Source organism: Hibiscus syriacus, unplaced genomic scaffold, assembly GCF_006381635.1.
Source record: "Hibiscus syriacus cultivar Baekdansim isolate YM2019G1 unplaced genomic scaffold, ASM638163v2 tig00110057_pilon, whole genome shotgun sequence".
In the NCBI taxonomy this organism is placed as follows: domain Eukaryota; kingdom Viridiplantae; phylum Streptophyta; class Magnoliopsida; order Malvales; family Malvaceae; genus Hibiscus; species Hibiscus syriacus.
Window position 1 is genome coordinate 1,194,831 of NW_024062581.1, and position 21,565 is coordinate 1,216,395.

Sequence of the window (21,565 nt, forward strand, 5' to 3'; positions counted from 1 at the left end):
TTTGACAAAACTAAAAGATCAATGGTCAAAATGAAAAAGGGACTATAGTTAAGTGGTCAAAGATAAAGTTTACCCATTTAAATAAGACTTTTAAATTAATTTTTTTGAAGGAAATACGTAGGGATTGCATTCAACTGAAAGAACATCTTTAACAACCAATTTTGTAATAAAAGGACATTCATAATAACTATAAAGTGGCAAGGAAGACTCAAAGGCCGATGACGCGAGCTTGTGAGCCACTATATTTGTCGAACGACGAATCTACATGCTCACAATGTGAGGGTTGGTACGTAGAAGAGAATGAGCTTCAATTAGATGAAAGTATAGCACCGAAAGGTCAGGTTCCTCTGATAAAATCTGGGCAATGACATTTGCAACACCGCTCTCGATAATCACATGTGCACAGTTCAGTTCAATGGATAGAGCAATACCCTGAGTGATGGCTCCAACATCAGTGATAATGACCCGGGCCTCCCCACATTTGCGAAGGGCGTGTAAAACAGTCTCATCATTAGCCCCACACAAATGGCACCGTCCATCAGTCAATCTGGCAAGGGATAAACGTCTATTGGTAGGTAAAGCCTCATGTGCAATTGTTCAACCAAACAATTTGATCTTTGGTAGAGTTTGCAGGTGAGATAAATGCAACCATAGTGATGGAGGCTGTTGAACCGGTGGAGGAGGACGCCTCAGCTAATTATAGCCTGAGCGCACCGAGTATACTCACGTATAATAAATTTTCCAAACCAATACATCCCTGGCAGTCGATGAAATGGGGTAGTTAAGAATAGTGGAGACATACTAAGTGTCGGAACCGTCTTTCGGTTGGGCCCCAGAATTAGGCTTCGACTTAGGAAAATGGATTAGGAGCCGTCACCGATAATTTATTTTATAAAAAATAGGTTGACCGGATACCTTATTTCTTATCTGATCTGCGTCTTACCAGTGATATGTCAGATTCGGGAGTCGGTTACAGTCAAGGAAGGGTTAGCACCCTTGAACTGCCCTTTTGGTACTACGTAATTTCCAGTTGTCTTAGATTAAGAAAATTGTAACTTTAAATTAAAAGATAAAAATAACGACCCAAAGCTTACCTCTGATAGATTGAAATACTCCTTTAAAACACAAAGACGTTAAAAAAGAAAATGAATAGAGTAAAAAGAATAAAATAAAGGAAATAAGGATGAAAATAAGATGGAAAATATATAAAAATAAATAAATAAATAAATGAGCAAAATAACAAAAAGTAAATAAACAAACAAATGAAAAAAGGAAAAAAAGGGAACATGCACATAGAAAATACAATATAAAAATAAATAACAAAAACCAAGATAAAAAGTAAGTAAATAAATGAAATAAATATGCATAAAAATAAAATGTTAAAGTAGGAGAAAAGTGAATAAATAAATATAAGTGAAATGAATAATAAAAAATGAAAGTACCGATAAATAAAGGAAAAACAAACAAACAAATATATATATATATATATAATAATCAAAGATGGAGTAAAACTAATAAATAGAAATAAATAAATATATATATACATATAATAATAATAATAATAATAATAATGCATATAACAAAACGTACTGTATAATAATAATAAATAGAAACCGAAAATAACAAAATAATAATAATAAAATAATTAAATATATACATATACTATATAAATAATAATATCAACTTATCAAAAGAACTCATATGAATACTAATAAATAAAGGGAGGAAAATATATATAAATATGATATTAATGCTAAAAAATGAAACATATAAGAATATAATATAAAAATAAATAAATAAATGAAAGTGCATGGGACCAAATAGAAATAAATACAAGATCTAGGGCAAATTTCGAATCAGGTAAGGGATTTAAAATCGAATTTAGGGCCCAAATAATCATTTTTAAAGGAGCGAGGACCAAAATAGCAGTTTACCCTTTTTAAAGCCAAAACACGCGGATCCTTGATGCCTGTGGGTTGGGTCGTGGGCTTTAACGGGCTTACGATATATCTTAAAAAAAATTAAAAGCCCTCATTTTTCATTTGAAAGCCAGAGCCCCCTCCCCTTATTCTCTCGTTTCTCTGGCTTGTTCATCCGAAGGATGAACACGCCGCTGCGTGTTTCTAGAAAATAGGTGGTGCCGCCTCGCCAGCCGCCGTTGATCGGCGTCAGCTGCTGGTCATAGGCGACGAATATTAAAAAAATTTCATTTTCTGAGAGCTTTCCTTCCCCTATCTTCGAAAACCAAATTTTTTTTTTGAAAAAACTAGGCCTTGGTGGTAGATCAAGATTCGAATTTTCGAGAACCTCCACCCCAAAGTAATCGACGTTCGTGGTTTTTAAAAAAAATTCAGAAAGGAGAAAAGCAAGACATGCAAGGAACACGAATCAAAAAACAAAAAAGCTAACAAAATTTATACCTTTTTATTTCTCTGATTTCGAATGGCTTTACAACGCTTCTTGTACTTTGTGAGATTTTTGTGCCTAATCGTATGTAATCACTAGGTCATATTCTCTGTAAATCTCGTGTGTTGATTACATAATATATATAGCCAAAAAGCTATTTTTAGAGTTTGAATTTGAGTGAAACACTGATGTTAATTTCTCTTGTTCGTGTCTTTTCGTGGCCGAGAGTCTTGCGCCCGAGAACTCGGACTGTTGGAGAGGCATGCGTGGCGAGGATTCCTTGACTGGGACGGGTGATGCGGCGCTGGCTTGGATGAGATGGTGTTAGGGTCTCTAAAAACCCTAATCTGCTAGGTCATGAGCTTGTTGGGCCTGGGTCACTTGGGCTATTTTTTATTTGTGTGTAACGAGTCTGGCTGTACAAAGTAAAGAAACTATATTAATATAATAATAATATCATATGCATATATGTTATAAAATGTACACAGTGCACACTAAAATATGTAACACGTATATATTGTATAATATATAGTTATAAGCAAGGACGAAATTATGTGTTTACAGCTGCCCCTCTTTGCTTATTATCGTGTAACGAGAATAGAGCAAAGATTAAAATACACAAATTTCGTCCATATCGAATATCCTCTATCGTAGAGTTAAGATCCGATACTGAAACTGGTTTGTCAATTTAAATCATGAAATGACTCCCTCGTCGTGAGGTTGAGTTGAAACTGGAAAATTCTGAGCACGAGATCCTTCGTCGTGAAGTTGAAATCGAGCTCAGAGTATTAGGAAGTAGCTTCTGGATCTTCTTCTAGCCCAAGATACTTCGTCGTGAAGGTGAAACTTGGCCTGAAGACTTTGGTGTTACTGCACTGCAGATGACTCCTTCGTCGTGATGTTGAGTCGATCTGTTGAGGTACAATACCCTTTGTTGTGAAGTTGGAATTTTATACGACCCCTTCATCGTGAAGTTGAGCCGGGAGATTGGATATCCTTCGTCGTGAAGTTGAAATCCACTCTAGAGATGGATGTTGTTTGTGTGCACGATTCCCTTCGTCGTGAAGTTGAAACCGCGGGTGGCCCATTCGTCGTGAAGTTGAGCCTAGTAATTGGATATCATTCGTCGTGAAGTTGAAATCCAAGTAAGTTGTATTGCTCCGAGTCCAATATCCTCCGTCGTGAAGTTGAAATTGGCTCTGGAGCTGGGAAATTGTTTGTTGACAGTCAGTCGCCCCTTCGCTGTGAAGTTGAGCTTGTGCTGTCTCGAGTCTAATATCCTTCGCTGTGAAGTTGAAATTGACTCTGAATGAAACTGAAAAAGTAGTTTATTGACAGTCAGCCGCCCCTTTGCTGTGAAGTTGAGCTTGTGCTGTATTGAGTCCAATATCATTCGCTGTGAAGTTGAAATTAGTTCTGAAACTGGGAAGCCCCTTTGTCGTGAAGTTGAGCCTAAAATGGCACGATATCCTCTGTCGTGGAGTTGAAATCATGGATGTGTGGGTACGATATCCTCCGTCGTGGAGTTGAAATCGTGGATGGCCCCTTCGTCATGAAGTGAGCCTTGACTTGAATATCCTTCGCCGTGAAGTTGAAATCCAAGTATTGTATGTTATGGGCGGAAACGATTCCCTTCACCGTGAAGTTGAAATGGTGGATGACCCCTTTATTGTGAAGTTTGGCTTCGAGCTAGATATCCTTCGTCGTGAAGTTGAAATCTACTCTCGAACAAATTGTGTTGTTTTGAGTCCAATATCCTTCGCTGCGAAGTTGAAATTGGCTCTAGATAAAACCTGCAAAGATATGCATATATGCAATGTTATGGATGCAATGCTCTTAGGTATGCCTAAAATGCATATGCAACATATGTTATTCTGGGCTCTGGAGAGAAATCTCGATCTCCGGTGGCCTGTCGTTGTTGACTCTTGATTTTGGAATCTTGAAGTTCTGATCCCTGATCTTGAATTCTTCAAATGTTCAAATCTGATGTGCACATTCTATTTGTTTCTTGATTTGGGAAATGCTTCTCGACCATCTCAAGTATGTGCATGAGCCTTGATCAGCTTTCAGGTACTTGTACTTTTCAATGAATCTTTGTAGAGTAATATGCGATTATCTTTTGTATAAGTAAACAAATCAATAGGTTTAAGTTCAATTCAAGATGCTCAAAAGGGGTTAATTTAGAGAAAAGATTGTCTTTATTCATAAGGGAAAAAAGAACAAATAATACATGACAAACATTTTTGGAAAATGAATACATGATGAAGTGTGAATGAAAGTCTCAGATCTCGATAATGTGGGCAATTCTGAGATGAAAAGTCGTTAGGTGACCTTGAATGCAGCCTTTGCCAAGGGATCTTCGAAAATACGACAACGTTCTGGAGAGTGCAACCTTTCTCTGACTCGTTGAGTTTGTAAAAGATTCAGATGCTGGGATGTTTCCACTTCCTAGATTTATTGATCAATATCCAAATCGCCCTTTAGGGTTTTCAACTTGGACTCGTCATTGGTTGTAAGACACCCTTTGCGGGTTTTCATCTTGAACCCACCTTATTTTTTTTTCTTTTATTATTTTTCTCTTTTTTCCCTTTTTTCAATTTAGGGCACCCTTTCGGGTTTTCATCCTAAGCAAAGTACTTTTTGACTGCATCCGAGTTGATGGGATGTGGCAGTTCAGGTCCGTCCATTTTAGCCAGGACAAGGGCTCCTCCGGAGAAGACGTTTTTCACGACATAAGGTCATTCCCAATTTGGTGTCAATTTTCCTCGAAAATCTTTCTGGACTGGCCCAATTCTTTTTAGCACCAGATCTCCTTCGCGGAATATTCTCGGGCACACTTTTTTGTCATGTTCTCGGATCATTCATTTCTGATAGATTTAACCATGATGAATGGCTTTCAGTCTCTTTTCATCTATCAGATTAAGTTGATCATATCTGGACTGTAACCATTCTGCATCATCTAGTTTGACTTCTGTCAAGACCCGAAGTGACAGAATCTCTACTTCAATGGGAAGCACTGCTTCCATTCCATAAGTTAGTGAAAATGGAGTTGCCCCATTCGAGGTTCATACCGAGGTTCGGTAAGAGAACAAAGCAAAAGGTAACTTCTCATGCCATTCTTTATAAGTTTTAGTTGTTTTCTCCACTATCTTTTAATGTTTTTGTTTGCTGTTTCTACTGCTCCGTTCATCTTTAGTCTATAAGTAGTAGAATTGTGATGTTTTATGTTAAAATGTTCACAAGCAGCATTCATCATCTTGTTGTTCATGTTTGTAGCATTATCGGTAATGATCCTTTCAGGTAGACCATACTGACATATGATCTATATTTTCAAAAACTTACAAATAGTGGATTGACTGACACTAGCATACGACGCAGCCTCTACCCATTTCGTGAAATAGCCAATCGCTACGAGAATAAAACGGTGACCATTCGAAGCCTTCGGATGGATTTGCCTGCTAACGTCCAAGCCCCACACAGAGAAAGATCATGGTGACGTCATTACATGAAGTGGATGAGGAGGAACATTGATTTTATCTCTATAAATTTGACATTTATGACACCTTATGGCATAGTTGATGCAATCACTTTCTAGTATGGACCAAAAGTATCCACATCTCATTATTTGTCTTGACATCATATGTCCATTTGCATGTGCTCCACAAACTTCGTCATGTACTTCTTCCACTATCATTTTTTCCTCTTCAGCATCGATGCACCTTAACAGGACTTTATTATGGCTTTTCTTGTACAAGACATCCCCGTCAATGACGTATCCAGCTGCCATCCTTCTAATGGTTCTTTTATAGGTTTCGGTGGCTTCCTCTGGATAACTTTGATGCTTGATATACTGTAAAATATTGTAGTACCAAGGCTTAGTGTCTTTCAGCTCTTTAATTTGGTAGCAATGAGTTGGGTACTCATACGATTGCATGTCAATTGGCATCATTTCAGACTCCCCGCCAGCCATGAATGTGGCTGCCAAAGTAGCTAAAGTGTCAACCATTTGATTTTCCTCTCTAGGCACGTAGTGGAATGTGACTTCATCGAATCCTTCGAGTAAATCCAATATTAGTCTATGATATTCCATCAGCTTTGTATCCTTGGTTTCCTATTCTCCGCGGAACTGATAGATTACTAATGTTGAATCTCCGTATATTCGCAAGGTCTTTATGTTTTGCCCTAGTGCAGCTCGAATCCCAAGAAACAGGCTTCATACTCTGCCATGTTATTGGTGCAATCGAAGTTCAGTCTGCTAGTAAATGGGTAGTGATTCCCTTATGGAGAGATCAAGATTGCCCCGATGCCATGTCCTAATGCATTTGATGCACCATCATAATGCATTCTCCAGGAACTGTCTGTTGAACTACTTATTTCTTCTAAGGAAATAGCCATCAAGTCTTCGTCTGGGAAATCAAAGTCTAATGGCTTATAATTCTCATCGGTTCTACTTGCCAAAAACTCCGATATGCCACTTCCTTTGATTTCTTTTTAGCTCACGTACTCGATGTTAAATTCAAACAAGAACATCTACCATCGGGCTAACCTTCCAGATAGAGCAGGTACACCCATCATGTACTTCAGGGGATCTAACTTGGAAATCAACCTAGTAGTGTGGTACAACATGTATTTTTGGAGTCTTTTTGTGGCCCAGACTAAAGCACAACAAACCTTCTTGATAGGAGGATATCCGACCTCGCAATCGGTGAATTTCTTGCTTAAATAGTAGATGGCTCTTTCCTTCTTCCCGGATTAATCATGTTGACTTAGGACACACCCCATGGAGTTCTCGAATATGGAGAGATACAAGAACAGAGATTTACCCGGGATAGGGGATATCAGGACAGGATAGTGAGAAAAATACTCTTTTACTTTCTCGAATGCAATCTAACATTTTTCATCCCACGCTCCAGCGTTGTTCTTTTGGAGAAGATGGAAGATTGGGTCACACTTTTCAGTTAACTGAGATATGAACCGTTCTATGTAGTTCAATCTGCCCAGAAAACCTCTGACCTCTTTTTTTGTTCGTGGTGGAGGTAAGCTTTGAATAGCCTTAAATTTATTGGGATCGACCTCTATGCATTTTTTACTGACCACGAAGCCTAATAGTTTTCTGGATGTTACCTCGAAGGCGCACTTGCTAGGGTTCAATCTCAGTTGGAACTTTCTTAATCTCTGGAAGAGCTTCCTCAAATTCTCGACATGTTCATTCTCAGTTTTTTCCTTGATAATCATGTCATCGATATAAACTTTGATCTCTCTGTGTATTATGTCATGGAATAGGGTCACCATAGCTCTCTGATATGTTGCCCCATCATTCTTCAAACCAAAGGGCATTACTTTATAACAAAAAATTCCCCACATCGTAACGAACGTAGTCTTCTCCATGTCTTCAAGATGCATCTTGATCTGGTTATATCCCGAGAATCCATCCATGAATGAAAAGAAAGCATTCCCGGCTGTATTGTCTACCAACGTGTTAATGTGAGGTAGATGAAAGTTATCTTTAGGGCTCGCCTTGTTAAGATCCCGGTAATCGACGCACGTGTGAACCTTCCCGTCTTTTTACGGAACTGGCACTATATTGGCCACCCACTCTAGATACTTGGCCACTTGAAGGAAACCAACATCGAATTGCTTCTTGACTTCTTCTTTAATTTTAAGGAGTATCTCAGGTCGCATCCTTCTCAGTTTCTGTTGCACGGGTTTACACTCTGGCTTAATTGGCAGTTTATGAACTATCACATTTGTGTCTAATCCCTGCATGTCTTGATATGACCAGGCGAACACATCTCTATACTCCGGAAGTAAGACTATCATGTTTTGTCTTGCTTCAGCCGAGAGAGTTGTGCCGATTTTAACCTTCTTTCTGTCATCTTCAGTGCCCAGATTCAAGATTTCGATCGCCTCCTCATGTGGTAGTATTTTCTTCTATTCTCTTTATACCATTCTCAACAATTGGGTAGGCAAGTTACACTCCTATTCAGTGTCGCATTAATCAAATTCCCCGAGACAAATGGACGATTCAAAATCCACTTTCGGATCAAGATCATCAGTGCCTACATTATCATTATCTGGGGTCCTGAAGAAACAAAGAAGATATGTGTATGTGAGAGGAAATATCCCACACGAAACAGTCAAAGAATTAAATTTGAAAGAGAATATAATAGAGTACCAGAATGAAGAAAATAAACAATGAATTCAAAAAAAAATGAAATTAAGAAAACTTGTTTGCCATGGAGAGGAAAAAAATGCATCTTTTATTGAACTTAAACAAAATGTTTATTCACCCTTACAAAAGATCACCTATTGCCCCGGATATAGGAAAATAGGGATAGTTCGAATATTACTCTGAAATACTCTTGTAAACCACAGGTAGTTCTTCCACCGACCAACTGCTAGGCACGAACCCATGTGGCAGAGGGCATATCCCGAATATGTTGTCAACATCTTCTATGGTCACGACATTAATGTTCAGATCTTCCAGAGCTGCTTATAGATCGGATGAGGTGGTCTCGAACACATAACTACCCGACTTGAATGTATTGTAAAGAGGCGGGAATACAATGGGTTCCCATTGAAGTTCACCTCCATTTAACATGGCTAGTAATCTTTCTCGGTTCTTCTGGACTTCCTTCCTCTTTTCATGGTAACTGAGCTGAAAATCGAGCCCAAACTGATCCAACTTCAAAACAGGAAGGACTGGATTGATCATTCCTTGTAGCAACTTCCCAAATCCTCTTTCGGTCTTGGCGCCTCGTCCCAAGGTTTTCTTGATTTCCATCTTGGTGCACTAGGAGAGTCGGGGTTTAAGAATCCTTCTACATTCTGCCACGAATGTGGCATTCATGAATTTTAAGGAGTGGATTGAGCACTCCTCCGCTTCCTCATCTACTTCGATGTATGGGGCCTCCGTGGTCACACTTGCCACGATATCTTCCTCAGCATTGATAATTACTAAAGCCCCATCAATAACAAATTTAACTTTTTGGTGCAGCATGGAGGGTACTGCACCTGCTTGATGAATCCATGGCCTTCCCAAAAGATAACTATAGGATGGAATGATATCCATCATATGGAACTCAACATTATAGGTGGCTGGTCCGATGGTTAATGGTACCTCGATCTTACCGACTACCTCTCTTTTGGTCCCGTCAAATACTCTGACCATGTTTTAACAGGCTCTCATATGAGAGGTATCTATCGGCAGCCTCTTTAATGTCACCGAAGGTATCACGTTCAGGGTCGAGCCTTTGTCGATCAATACACTCAGTAAAGCGTGCCCCTTGCAATACGTAGTGATATGCAGTGCCTTTGTTCGGCCTCTTCCTCCTGATGGAATCTCATCATCTGAAAATGAGATGAGATTATCAGCTTGAATATTGTTCACCAGTCGATCCATCTTTCTGACTGGTATGTCTTGTGGCACGAACGTTTGATTAAGGACTTTCAACAGTGCTTCTCAGTGTGCCTCCGAGTTTAAAAATAGTGCTAGCATTGAAGTATGCGTAGGTAAGCTGTGGAGCTGTTCTACAATGTTGTACTCGATGTGCTTCAAGATCTTGCGGAACTCTTTAGTTTCTTCCTCCTTTATAGGTTCATTGACAACTAGCACATATTCTTTAAATGGCCGAGTGGTCTTTGCCCCACTTTGCTATCACATCTTTTGGATGTACTCACCTGGCATTCGTACTTCCATGACACTTGTCGATTGTCCTTGTATTGAAAAGGCCAAGGTGCTGTGATCACCACCTTGGCTGGTGTTGTTGTTGTCATCTTTTCTTTAGGGGTAATTATCAAAGGACTACCCTTGATGTACTCCTTGTCTAATGATTCTCTGGTAGCACAAACATCTGCTTCCAAAGAATCTTAAATTTCTTCATAAAATTCCAGCTCTTTTCTGTCCATTATGAGCTGGACTAACGATATGAATTTTGGGCACTCTTTCACTTCATGCCCTTCTTCATTGTGGTAACAATAATGATTACCACCTTCATTCCTCGCTCCATATGATTGGGGTGCAAAAAGCCCCGTTTTTACCATTTGGCTCCATACCCAAGCCAAAGGAGTTTTAACTTACAAAACATTGGTTTTGATTCTCCTGCCGTTCTCGGTGGCGACTGCATTGATTCCAGCCTCCGGATGATTAGGCAAGGGATTCTGGGCGATATTTGGTGTTCCAGAGTTGAAAATGAACCAATTCTTGTTCCCATTCGTTGTACAAGCCTCTTGAATACGAGACAGTTTTCAATTGAATGCCCCTGCATACCTCCATGATATTCGCAGTAGCCGTTTTTATCAAACCATTTCAGATATGGGGGCTTTATTGGATCCATTGGGTAGGGTGATACCGCGTGAGTGTCGAAGAGTTGTTGATACAATTCTTTGTACGTTATGGGAATGGGATCAAATTGCTCCCTTTCCATTTCATTCTTTAGTTCTCTCTGAGTTTGGTTAGAAGTACCGAATGGTACAGCTGCAGTGGTTTTTGAACTTGAGATTGTAACACCTTTGTTAGCGTTGTAGGTGCTGACATTGTTGATATCTCGGTCCTTGCTCTTCATGGGAGGCTTCTTACTGGAGTCCCCTTCTATGATTTTTCCTTGTTTTATAGCTAGCTCTACCATCTCGCCAGCCATAATTAGATCTGAGAAAGTTCCCGATGTAATTGCCACTAGGTGCCCGAAGTAAGGTGTCTTCAGGGTCTGTACAAACAACTTTCTAGTTTTCTTTTCATCCAAAGGTGGATGAACTTGTACAGATAAATCCCTCCATCTATGTGCGTATTGTCGGAAACTCTCGTTATGCTTCTTCTCTAGGCTCTGCATCATAACACGGTCTGGTCTCATATCATTGATATGCTTGTATTTTTCTAAGAAAGACTTGGCTAAGTCTTTCCATGTCTTGATATGAGTTCGGCTAAGCTAGTTGTACCACCGGATAGCTGAACCGGACATGCTCTCCTGAAAACAGTGGAGCAGGAGTTGGTCGTTTCCCCCATATCCCATCATCTTCCGATAGAACATAATGATGTGGGCTGAGGGGAAGTTGTTCCCATCAAACTTCTCAAACTCAGGGACCTTAAACTTTGGTGGAAGCACCAAATCTGGAACTAGGCTCAGTTCCATTATGTCATCTCCTTAATAATCATGGTCTCCTTGGACCATCTTCATCTGGTCTTCCAACATTATGATCTTCTCTTCCATCATTGTTTATTTGTCCTCTTCATCGAAATTCGGATATTATAATCATCCAGACGGTTGTCAAGACCGGTTGTGGAAGTTTGTACATTCGCAGCAGATAACGCTTTTCCTTTTGTCGTAGATAAATTTTCTTGCAGTCCGAGTAAGATCTCGGGTGAAATAACCACTTGTCGGGTCGGTGATATGGTTACCCCCTCAGATGCACCTACTCTGGGTGCACTTGCTTGTTGTTATAAACCAAACAACTTAGCCATAATTTGGTCGACTAAGGATTCCTGGCTTTTCTTGATGGACTCCTGGCTTTTCTTGATGAACTCCATGGTACTTTGACTGTTCTGAGCCATTTTGTCCTACATTTCTTTCTACATCTTTGCCATGTTCTCTTCGATCTTCTCGATTCTGGCCTCTATTTGTCTCTTTTTTGCTCGAGTATTGTGCGGGTGATGCGTATCTAATGCTTGCGGTGATAAGCTTGGTGTCTGAGACATGTTCTGTTAGTTAATATGAATGTAAAAACATGAAAAATATATAAAAAAAACAAACATGAAATATAAAATGCAAAATATACAATGTATGATGTATGCAATTTGGAGGCATTGATCCATAAAAGTGTCCATTATTATAAATAATCCTTATTCAGACAAAAATGTTTTATCTTTTAAGAGACATAAAAACAAATTAAAGGTACATCCGGACTAAATCCTCTAGGCCCCGAACAGCCTCTAGTAGGTTGACAAGTCTTCTGCCTTCATCTGTCACTGGTTGAATGCCTTGTCGAACCACTCCTACTTCCCTTGCCAGGCTATGAAGATGACGGGTTACCTTCTGTACTTGATCCAGGAAATCTCAGATGGTTGCGTCTCTGGACCTCACCCTTTGCTGTGCTTGCTCCCAACGGAAATACCACTGTAAACCTCCATTGAAGGGCACTATCTGAAGCTCGTTCACTTGCTTCTTGAACCCATCTACAATAGCTTCTAACTCAACTATTGTCTTGCCATCTCTCTCATGTTGTTTCTCTAAGTCAACCACCCGGATTCTCAAACGTTGATTCTGATGTTGATTGTCTTCCAAGCGCCTTTGAGTAGTCTTCAGTTATTCCTTCCAAGCTCTTTCATCAGGTCCCTCGAACTTCCTTTTCAGACTGTGAGCTCCTCCTTTCCAGTATTAAGAGGTTACATTCAACTTGGAGTTATCCTTGACTTTATCTTGATACCCCTTTCTCAAATCTTCGAGCACAAAACGGACTCTTTTTTGTTCTCTTTCCAGTTTGTCTGCTCTGTCTTTCTGAGAGTCGACATCTAGCTTCCATTGATAATGTTCAGCTTCAAGTTCCTTAACCCTATTCTTCAGCTCATTATTCACAGCTTCGAACTCTGCCTTGGCTATCTCAAGTTCGGAAGGGACAGACCTGAGATGTTCCTCCATGGTCTGGGTGTCTTCACAGTCTGGCATCGAGATGTTGTAATTTTTCCTTAATCTTCGCCACTCCACATAATCCGAAGTAAGCATGTCTCTGACAGCTACAACATCCATCCGAAATACTTTCTTCCATGAATTGGCTGCCTCCTTGATCATTTTCTTATAGTTGTCACCGTGATACACAAATTCTGATCTAGCTAGTCCGCTTGTTGCTGGGACAAATTGACGTGCCCCATACTGTCTAAGTGCTAATAATGGAGCATACCCAACTACACCCCAAAGTCCGAGTAAGGTCATAGTATTAGAATTCCCACACCGGAAAAGAACGTCACCGAGGAACAACCAGGGGCTCTCAAGGTAATATCCTGATCATGAAGATGTGTAAAGACTTTCATCCACTTTTCCTTTGAAGCACCTTCATGCCATTTCGTTGTGATAAACTCTCCCAAAGGTGAATAGGTGGTGCTAAATTGGCGGAAGGTAACCCCGTTAGTCTTCCAGAAGTGGTTATAAATCCAGACTTGAAGGAGCTGAACACATCCAATGAACCTGCCTCCACCAGCTCTTCTGCAATGATTAAGAGACCGAAAGGTCTCGGCTAAGATGGATGGTGCTGGGTTGACTAACCTTGGATGTTGTTCAAATAGTTCTACCACGGCTATGTCGATGTACCCCAAAGTCTTCGAAAAGATAACCAAACCGTATAGACCTAGTGCAAAGAGGTCTATAGTTTTCTATTCATCAGGGTGGTTCTTCATTAGTTGCCTTATATGAATCCATTCAATTCCTTCCCCGTTGCCTCTGCGCTGATTCCGGTCAATTACCCATTTCTCGTCTACACCTGCAACTTTAGCCAATGCATTCTTGAAAGGCTAATTTTTAATGTGTTTAATGCATGCTCGCTCCAGTTTGATGTTTTCACAGTGAAGTAGTGTAGTGCATTCTTCAATGGTGGGCACCATGTCCTCCCTGTTAAAAGTGAAGTAAATATATCATTGGTTCCAGAATTGAATCAAGGCTCTGATTAAGGGCTCATCAGTCTTAACATGAAGCAGAAGTGCAATATCACCGTATCGTTGGCTGAACTTCTATTTCTGATCATTCTTCCAACTGTCCTAGATATCTCGAAGCTCTTGCACATTGTTCTGTTTTAGGCTGATAGAGACGTAATTAACCAGCTCTGACACATAGTTTCCTTAAAGAATGTCTCCTTTTTCCTTCTGAGTCTTCTCGGACCATAGTGTACCTCGGGGTTTTTAATCTCTTGCATTACAACACCTTTGTCCATTTGTTCAGATTATTTTGTGTGTAACAAATGCTTTTTAAGGATCAATAACCTCTTGTAACGATGTAAATGCTAAAAAAAACAAACACAAAGACAAACAAGTCAGTAAAAAAATAAATAAAAAAATAATGAAAGAAAAATAAGAATAGTAAGAGGGAAAACATGGTTAGGGTAAAAATGTCCTAGGGTTTGAAATGGGATTTCGGGGTAGGCTCTATTTCTCTATAGTCTCCCAGTTTAGGTTTTAAAAAATGGTACTCGAGTTCTCCTTGCCGGTGCCCCCTTGGGCTTGCTAGACCCTTAGTCCTAAACCCATCACAAGCTTCTGTGGACTAAGTTAAACTCGAGAGGACACATTCCCTTATGCCCATACGGAGAATAAATTCACACGAAGGCATAAGGTATATAAATCCCGAAGGCTACTTGCTAGGCCCATACGGTGAATAAATTCACACGAATGCGTCGCTTTCACCCCACTTAAAATGGGTTCGGAGCTCGGGTTTAGAGCCTTAAGTGAAAAATCTTTAAAGGCTGAAATCATTAGAAAACGATTAGTACAACTATTTACTCGAAAATATAATCAAAAGTAAGTAAAAAGGATCGAAATTTTACTTTAAATTTAAACTTACCCTTTTCGTTAAAAAGACAACTGGAAATTACCTTAGCCTGACTCACTTACCTGTGTCCCCAGCGGAGTCGCCAAGTTGTCAGAATCGTCTTTCGGTTGGGCCCTGAAATTGGGCTTCGACTTAGGAAAGTGGATTAGTAGCCGCCACCGATCATTTATTTTATAAAAAATGGGTTGATCGGATTCCTTATTTCTTACCTGATCTGCGTCTTACCAGTGATATGTCGGATTCGGGAGTCGGTTACAGTCAAGGAAGGGTTAGCACCCTTGAACTGCCCTTTCGGTACTACGTAATTTCCAGTTGTCTTAGATTAAGAAAATTATAACTTTAAATTAAAAGGTAAAAATAACGACCCAAAGCTTACCTTTGATAGATTGAAGTACCCCCTTTAAAACACAAAGACATTAAAAAAGAAAATGAATAGAGTAAAAAGAATAAAATAAAGGAAATAAGGATGAAAATAAGATGGAAAATATATAAAAATAAATAAATAAATGAGCAAAATAACAAAAAGTAAATAAACAAACAAATGAAATAAGGAAAAAGGGAACATGCACATAGAAAATGCAATATAAAAATAAATAACAAAAACCAAGATAAAAAGTGAGTAAATAAATGAAATAAATATGCATAAAAATAAAATGTTAAAGTATGAGAAAAGTGAATGAAAAAATATAAGTGAAATGAATAATAAAAATGAAAGTACCAATAAATAAAGGAAAAGCAAATAAATATATATATATATAATAATCAAAGATAGAGTAAAACTAATAAATAGAAATAAATAAATATATATATATATACATATCATAATAATAATAATAATAATAATAATAATAATAATAATAATAATAATAATAATAATAATATAATAATATAATAATATAATAATAATAAATAGAAAGCGAAAATAACAACAAAAAAATAATAAAATAATAAAATATATACATATACTATATAAATAATAATATCAACTTATCAAAAGAACTAATATTAATGCTAATAAATAAAGGGAGGAAAATATATATAAATATGATATTAACGCTAAAAAAATGAAACATATAAGAATATAATATAAAAATAAATAAATAAATGAAAGTGCATGGGGACCAAATTGAAATAAATACAAGATCGAGGGCAAATTTCGAATCAGGTAATGGATTTAAAATCGAATTTAGGGCCCAAATAATCATTTTTAAAGGAGCAAGGACCAAAACAACAGTTTACCCATTTTACAGTCAAAACAATCGTATCCTTGATGCCCATGGGTCGGGTCGTGGGCTTTAACGGTCTTACTATATATCTTAAAAAAAATTAAAAGCCCTCATTTTTCATTTGAAAGTCAGAGCCCCCTCCCCTTATTCTCTCGTTTCTCTGGCTTGTTCATCCGAAGGATGAACATGTCGCCGCGTGTTTCTAGAAAATAGGTGGCATCGCCTCGCCAACTGCGAATATTAAAAAAAATTCATTTGCTGAAAGCTTTCCTTCCCTTATCTTCGAAAACCAAAATATTTTTTAAAAAAAACTAGGCCTCGGGGGTAGATCTAGATTCGAATTTTCGAGAACCTCTACCCCAAAGTCATCGGCGTTCGTGGTTTTAAAAAAATCTAGAAAGGAGACAAGCAAGACATGCAAGGAACACAAATCAAAAAACAACAAAGGTAACATAATTTCTACATTTTTATTTCTATGATTTCAAATGGCTTTACAGCGCTTCTTGTACTTTGTGAGATTTTTATGCCTAATCGTATGTAATCTCTAGGTCATATTCTCTGTAAATCTCGTGTGTTGATTACATAATATATATAGCAAAAAAACTATTTTTAGAGTTTGAATTTGATTGAAACACTGATGTTAGTTGCTCTTGTTTGTGTCTTTGCGTGGCCGAGAGTCTTACGCCTGAGAACTTGGACTATTGGAGACGCGTGTGTGGCGAGAAGTCCTCGGCTGGGATGGGTGATGCGGCGCTGGCTTGGATGAGATGGGGTTAAGGTATTTGGAAACCCTAATCTACTGGGTCACGAGCTTATTGGGCCTGGGTCACTTGGGCCATTTTTTTATTTGTGTGTAACGGGTCTGGCTGTTCAAAGTAAAGAAACTATATTAATATAATAATAATATCATATGTATATATATTACACGATGTACACAGTGCACACTAAAATATGTAACACGGGTATATTGTATAATATATAGTTATAAGCAAGGACGAAATTGTGTGTTTGCACTAAGGAGTAAAAATATCTCGGAGTTGGACTTTGTTCCACTGAGGAAGATTATCATGTTAGAGTATGTCTAAAGACCAATCATGAGATGATTGTATTGACATACTTTCTTTACTATGTTTATTGAATAAATACATTACCGTTATTATTTTATTATATATATATTTTTATCTTAAATAAACTCAAAGATAATAAAATTCATATAATAATATGATTATTATTAAAAAAATCGTTGGTCGAGTATTAGTATAGACATAGACAATAATAATACGTTCAAGACTAACATGTGATTGATTGATGACAATGAGTTGTCATTAACATAAAGATGTCAACATTGATACATGAGTATCTTTTTAGAGAACAACATATTGGATTGACATGCTATGAGCATATGTCTTGGATTATTATGTGAAAGTCACAACATTGCTCATGGTGATGACTACATGTATGATCCTCTGACTTGAGATCATTACTATCTCAACTTATATTATCATATGTTTTGACACAGTTAAATGTGCTCCATAATTGGTTGCACTATAAATAATGATCTTGAGCATATCACGATATACGTAGTAAGATGTGAGTGATCAAGATAGATTTTTTTCTTCTTACATAATATGAGTTATATCACATGCCACTTGATTGAATGAGACTAGAAATATATGACTATGCTCAAGCAAGTTGATATGAGATATTAGAATTTGCTTGTTTATTATAGTTTTCTCCCGATGGTGACACAAATCTTGATGTATCTTTTCTTGATGTATATAAACCTCATCTTCCTCCAATGTTATTTGATGCAGATTGAGGACCTTCTCAAACTCATCATTTGCCCAAAGAATTCATAATAGTAAGAGCAATGAAACAATAAAAACAAAAAATGGTGATTCTAGTCAAGAAACCATTGCCATAAAAAAATTGAGAGACTGACATAAAATTCGAGGATATAAAAGAATTGGATTGCAAAACACAAGCTGATACGATAATTGAGTCACCAAAGTAACTAGAAATTGAACTTTCTAAACTAGTTAAATCAGTTGTGTTTACAAAGGAGGAGAATGATGTTTGTAAAACTTGTTTGGACGGTTTATCTTTTGATAACCCGTAAAAAAAGATATATTTTGTGCCGTTTTACTTAGGTTATTGTTTGTTTTAAAGCCCATAACATATAATTTAGAGTGCATTTAGGTCATGTAGTTGTATTTGGTGGTAAAGTCTTGTTGTAGCATGTATTTATTGAAAACTGGTGCTACTAAGGGAAAGGTCTTGCTTTTGTGGTATTGTGCAGGCGATGAAAACTTAAGGAGAAGATGTGGTTGCTATATGAGAAAACTATCAATGAACATAAATCGCGTATCTAAATCAATCAGAGGGTCCAAAGCATGGAAGAACAACATGATAACAAACAAGTGCTATCTTGATCAGTCGTGACGATGTCAAATCCAACCCTGAGAAAAAAATAAACTAAAACAACGAACAAACGACTCAAAACATACAAAAATGCAGAGAAAAACGTGTTATAAAAGCAGAGTAAAATCTATGAGAAAGACAGATTTAATAAAAAAATAAACAAAATAAAGGGAAAACAAATATATAATTTAAGAAATTAGATAAAAAAAATACTAGTTGCAGCGACCAACACTAAAACTGGAGCAGCCGCCTCCAACCAAAGAAGAAAAGAGAACAAACGCCTAAAAATTTTAGGGTTGAGAGAAAAAAAGCAATAGAAAGAAATTTCATAGAATTGATAATGTTATTTTTTTGGTAAATAAATAAAATAAAAAAAGATAAATAATACCCATGATTATTTATCTATTGTTTCTTTTTATTTTGAGCATAAATTTTTGATTTTTTTCAATTAGACCACTTAACTATTTAAGTGTTGCAATCAAGCCACATTAATGTTTAATGGAGGAGTTGACATGGTTGTTAAAAAAATTATATAATTATATATTTAGTTCTCATCACTTACACATTTTATTAATTTGATCCTAATTTAATTTAATTTAATTTAATAAAATTTAAGCTCTAATTGGGTAACATTAAACTACTACTCCAACTTGAAGCGGTGAAACTTCAAAAAAAAAATATTGTTCATCCAACTTTAGGCATCCAAACTTCTGAAAATGGAATTCATCATCCCCAACTTGAAGCAGTGAAAGATATCCCGGTTCTTCATCAAGAGACTTTAAGACATTAGATAGCTCCTCCATCTTGAGACATTGAAACTTTAAAAATGTAAATAACTCCTCCAACTTGAAGCAATGGAAAGACGTATTGATCCTTCAACTTAAAGGTTCTATGACATTGAATAGCTCCTGTATCTTGAGGAGTTAAAACTTAAGCGTCTGATCATATTTTAACAAGTTATAGATTTGTTTACTTCTCAAAGAAGAATTGTTTATTTTATTATATATTAATTCTAGACAAATTCAATAATACTTGAGCGTCGATTGATTTCGTTGTATTCTTTACTTATCTTCTAATATTTTATTTATTAGAATTAATGAGATTTATTGAGTAATGCAAATAAAAAGAGGAAATCTTATCATTTTCAAATAAGTTGCATTTCTAAATTAAGTAGATTTTGAGCGGTTGAAATTTTTTCGATAATCACTTTTTTTTTTACTGATTTACCCTTCCTTTACCGTTGTAATAACAAGCTTTAACTCATTATTTCACACATCAATAAGTACTATTATTTCATTTTTGTTTACAAAATTCTTTCTTTCAAAGAGAACAACAATATTAATTGAGTTTCACTTTCTCATTAGAGTGTACCAACGTTTAGAAGTTTATGTTAACTATAGAGGTAATATCTATTATCATAATTATACTAATTTGAACAGAATTATTTTTATGATAATGTATTTTATCAGGTTCAATAACTGTGTATCATTTTTTTCTTCTATTATTATTTATCAACATTAACTATAGAGGTAATGTATTTTTTATTAAGCTAAGATGATTACAAAATAGTATATGTTCTGAATACTCTCAACCATTGGACATTGAACGTTTAATCACCCTACTACAGTCGTTGGTGCTCAAACCCGTGACCTTTAGGAACATCAATGATTCCTTTAACCACTAAGGTAAGTTGGTTCCTGCAAAAAAAATTAGGTTAGAGATGACTCCCCCAATCCAAAGTTAGGACATACGTAAATCACAATTGGAATTTACATAATAATTTACATAACTACCTTTACTAACATAGATTCACTTCTTCTTTAGCACAAGTTCATCGTGGGCTGCTTTGTGCTCAACTTGCATCTTTTGCTAGTGGAAGATGGTAGGATCATTTAGTCTAGCATAGCCCAAAGAGCCACCTAACAGATAGTAGTATGCATTCCAAGGAGTTTCATATAGGGAGATGAAACTTTCTTTTCTGAGATTGAATGAAATTGTCGTTATGAGGTGCAACTAATGGAGAATTTAATTTCACTGTCAGCCTTGAACTCCACTGTAACGTGATAATTAACTTTGGATGCTAACATTCTGCATATTCATGAGTGAATCTTAGATAGGTATATACGACTTTTATTTAATGTGTTTTCAGCTAATCATTTTGACATTTTCTCTCTTCTTTTATATGCTTTTGATCCTTTCACTCGTGATGACTCTGCCATACAATCAAGAATTATTGGGCGGCGGCTTCCACCTTCTTTGACGTTTTTAGCTATTCACTTATTTTTATAGTTTCATATTAATCACTTAATATTATGTTTTGGTTATATTTTAATTATTTATTTTAAAAAAATTAAAATAATATCAATATATCACAATGAGATAATATCACATCATCAATAATTATATTTATTTTTTAATGATGTGCCATCAAAATGTGACCTTAAATATAATTTTGGATAAAAAAACACGAGTGATTAAAACATAACCGCACTCTATTTTTTTTATAGGAAACCACAACCGTACACGGTTTAGGCAGAAGTGATGACTCACATGAGAAATGAAAACGAAACCAAGCTTGGATTGGATGGTAATGGTAGGTTTTCTTCTATGTTCCGCCTTGGATATTTGTAATACAGAAAGAGATGCAAGTTGTGAATGTCGTTATCACTTGTCGTGTCGTGGCGGCCGATGACCGGCATCGTTTTGACCAAGGAAGCCCACCCCTACAAGAAACTACTACTGATAATTAATGGAAGAAAGCCGAACGTTAAATGGAACATTCTCAGCAAAAAAAAAAAACCAACTTAAAACTTTTGTCTCTATTCTTTCATTGGACTTAGTCTTGCACAATATCTACACTTGCATAGGAATCTTCATCCCTCCTCTCTCTCAGCTTTGTAATACTCTTTTTCCATGTCTTGCATGCACAAATATTCTTCCGCGGGAAAAAAACTAATGGCCACGGGTCCTCTTTTGACTATTTTT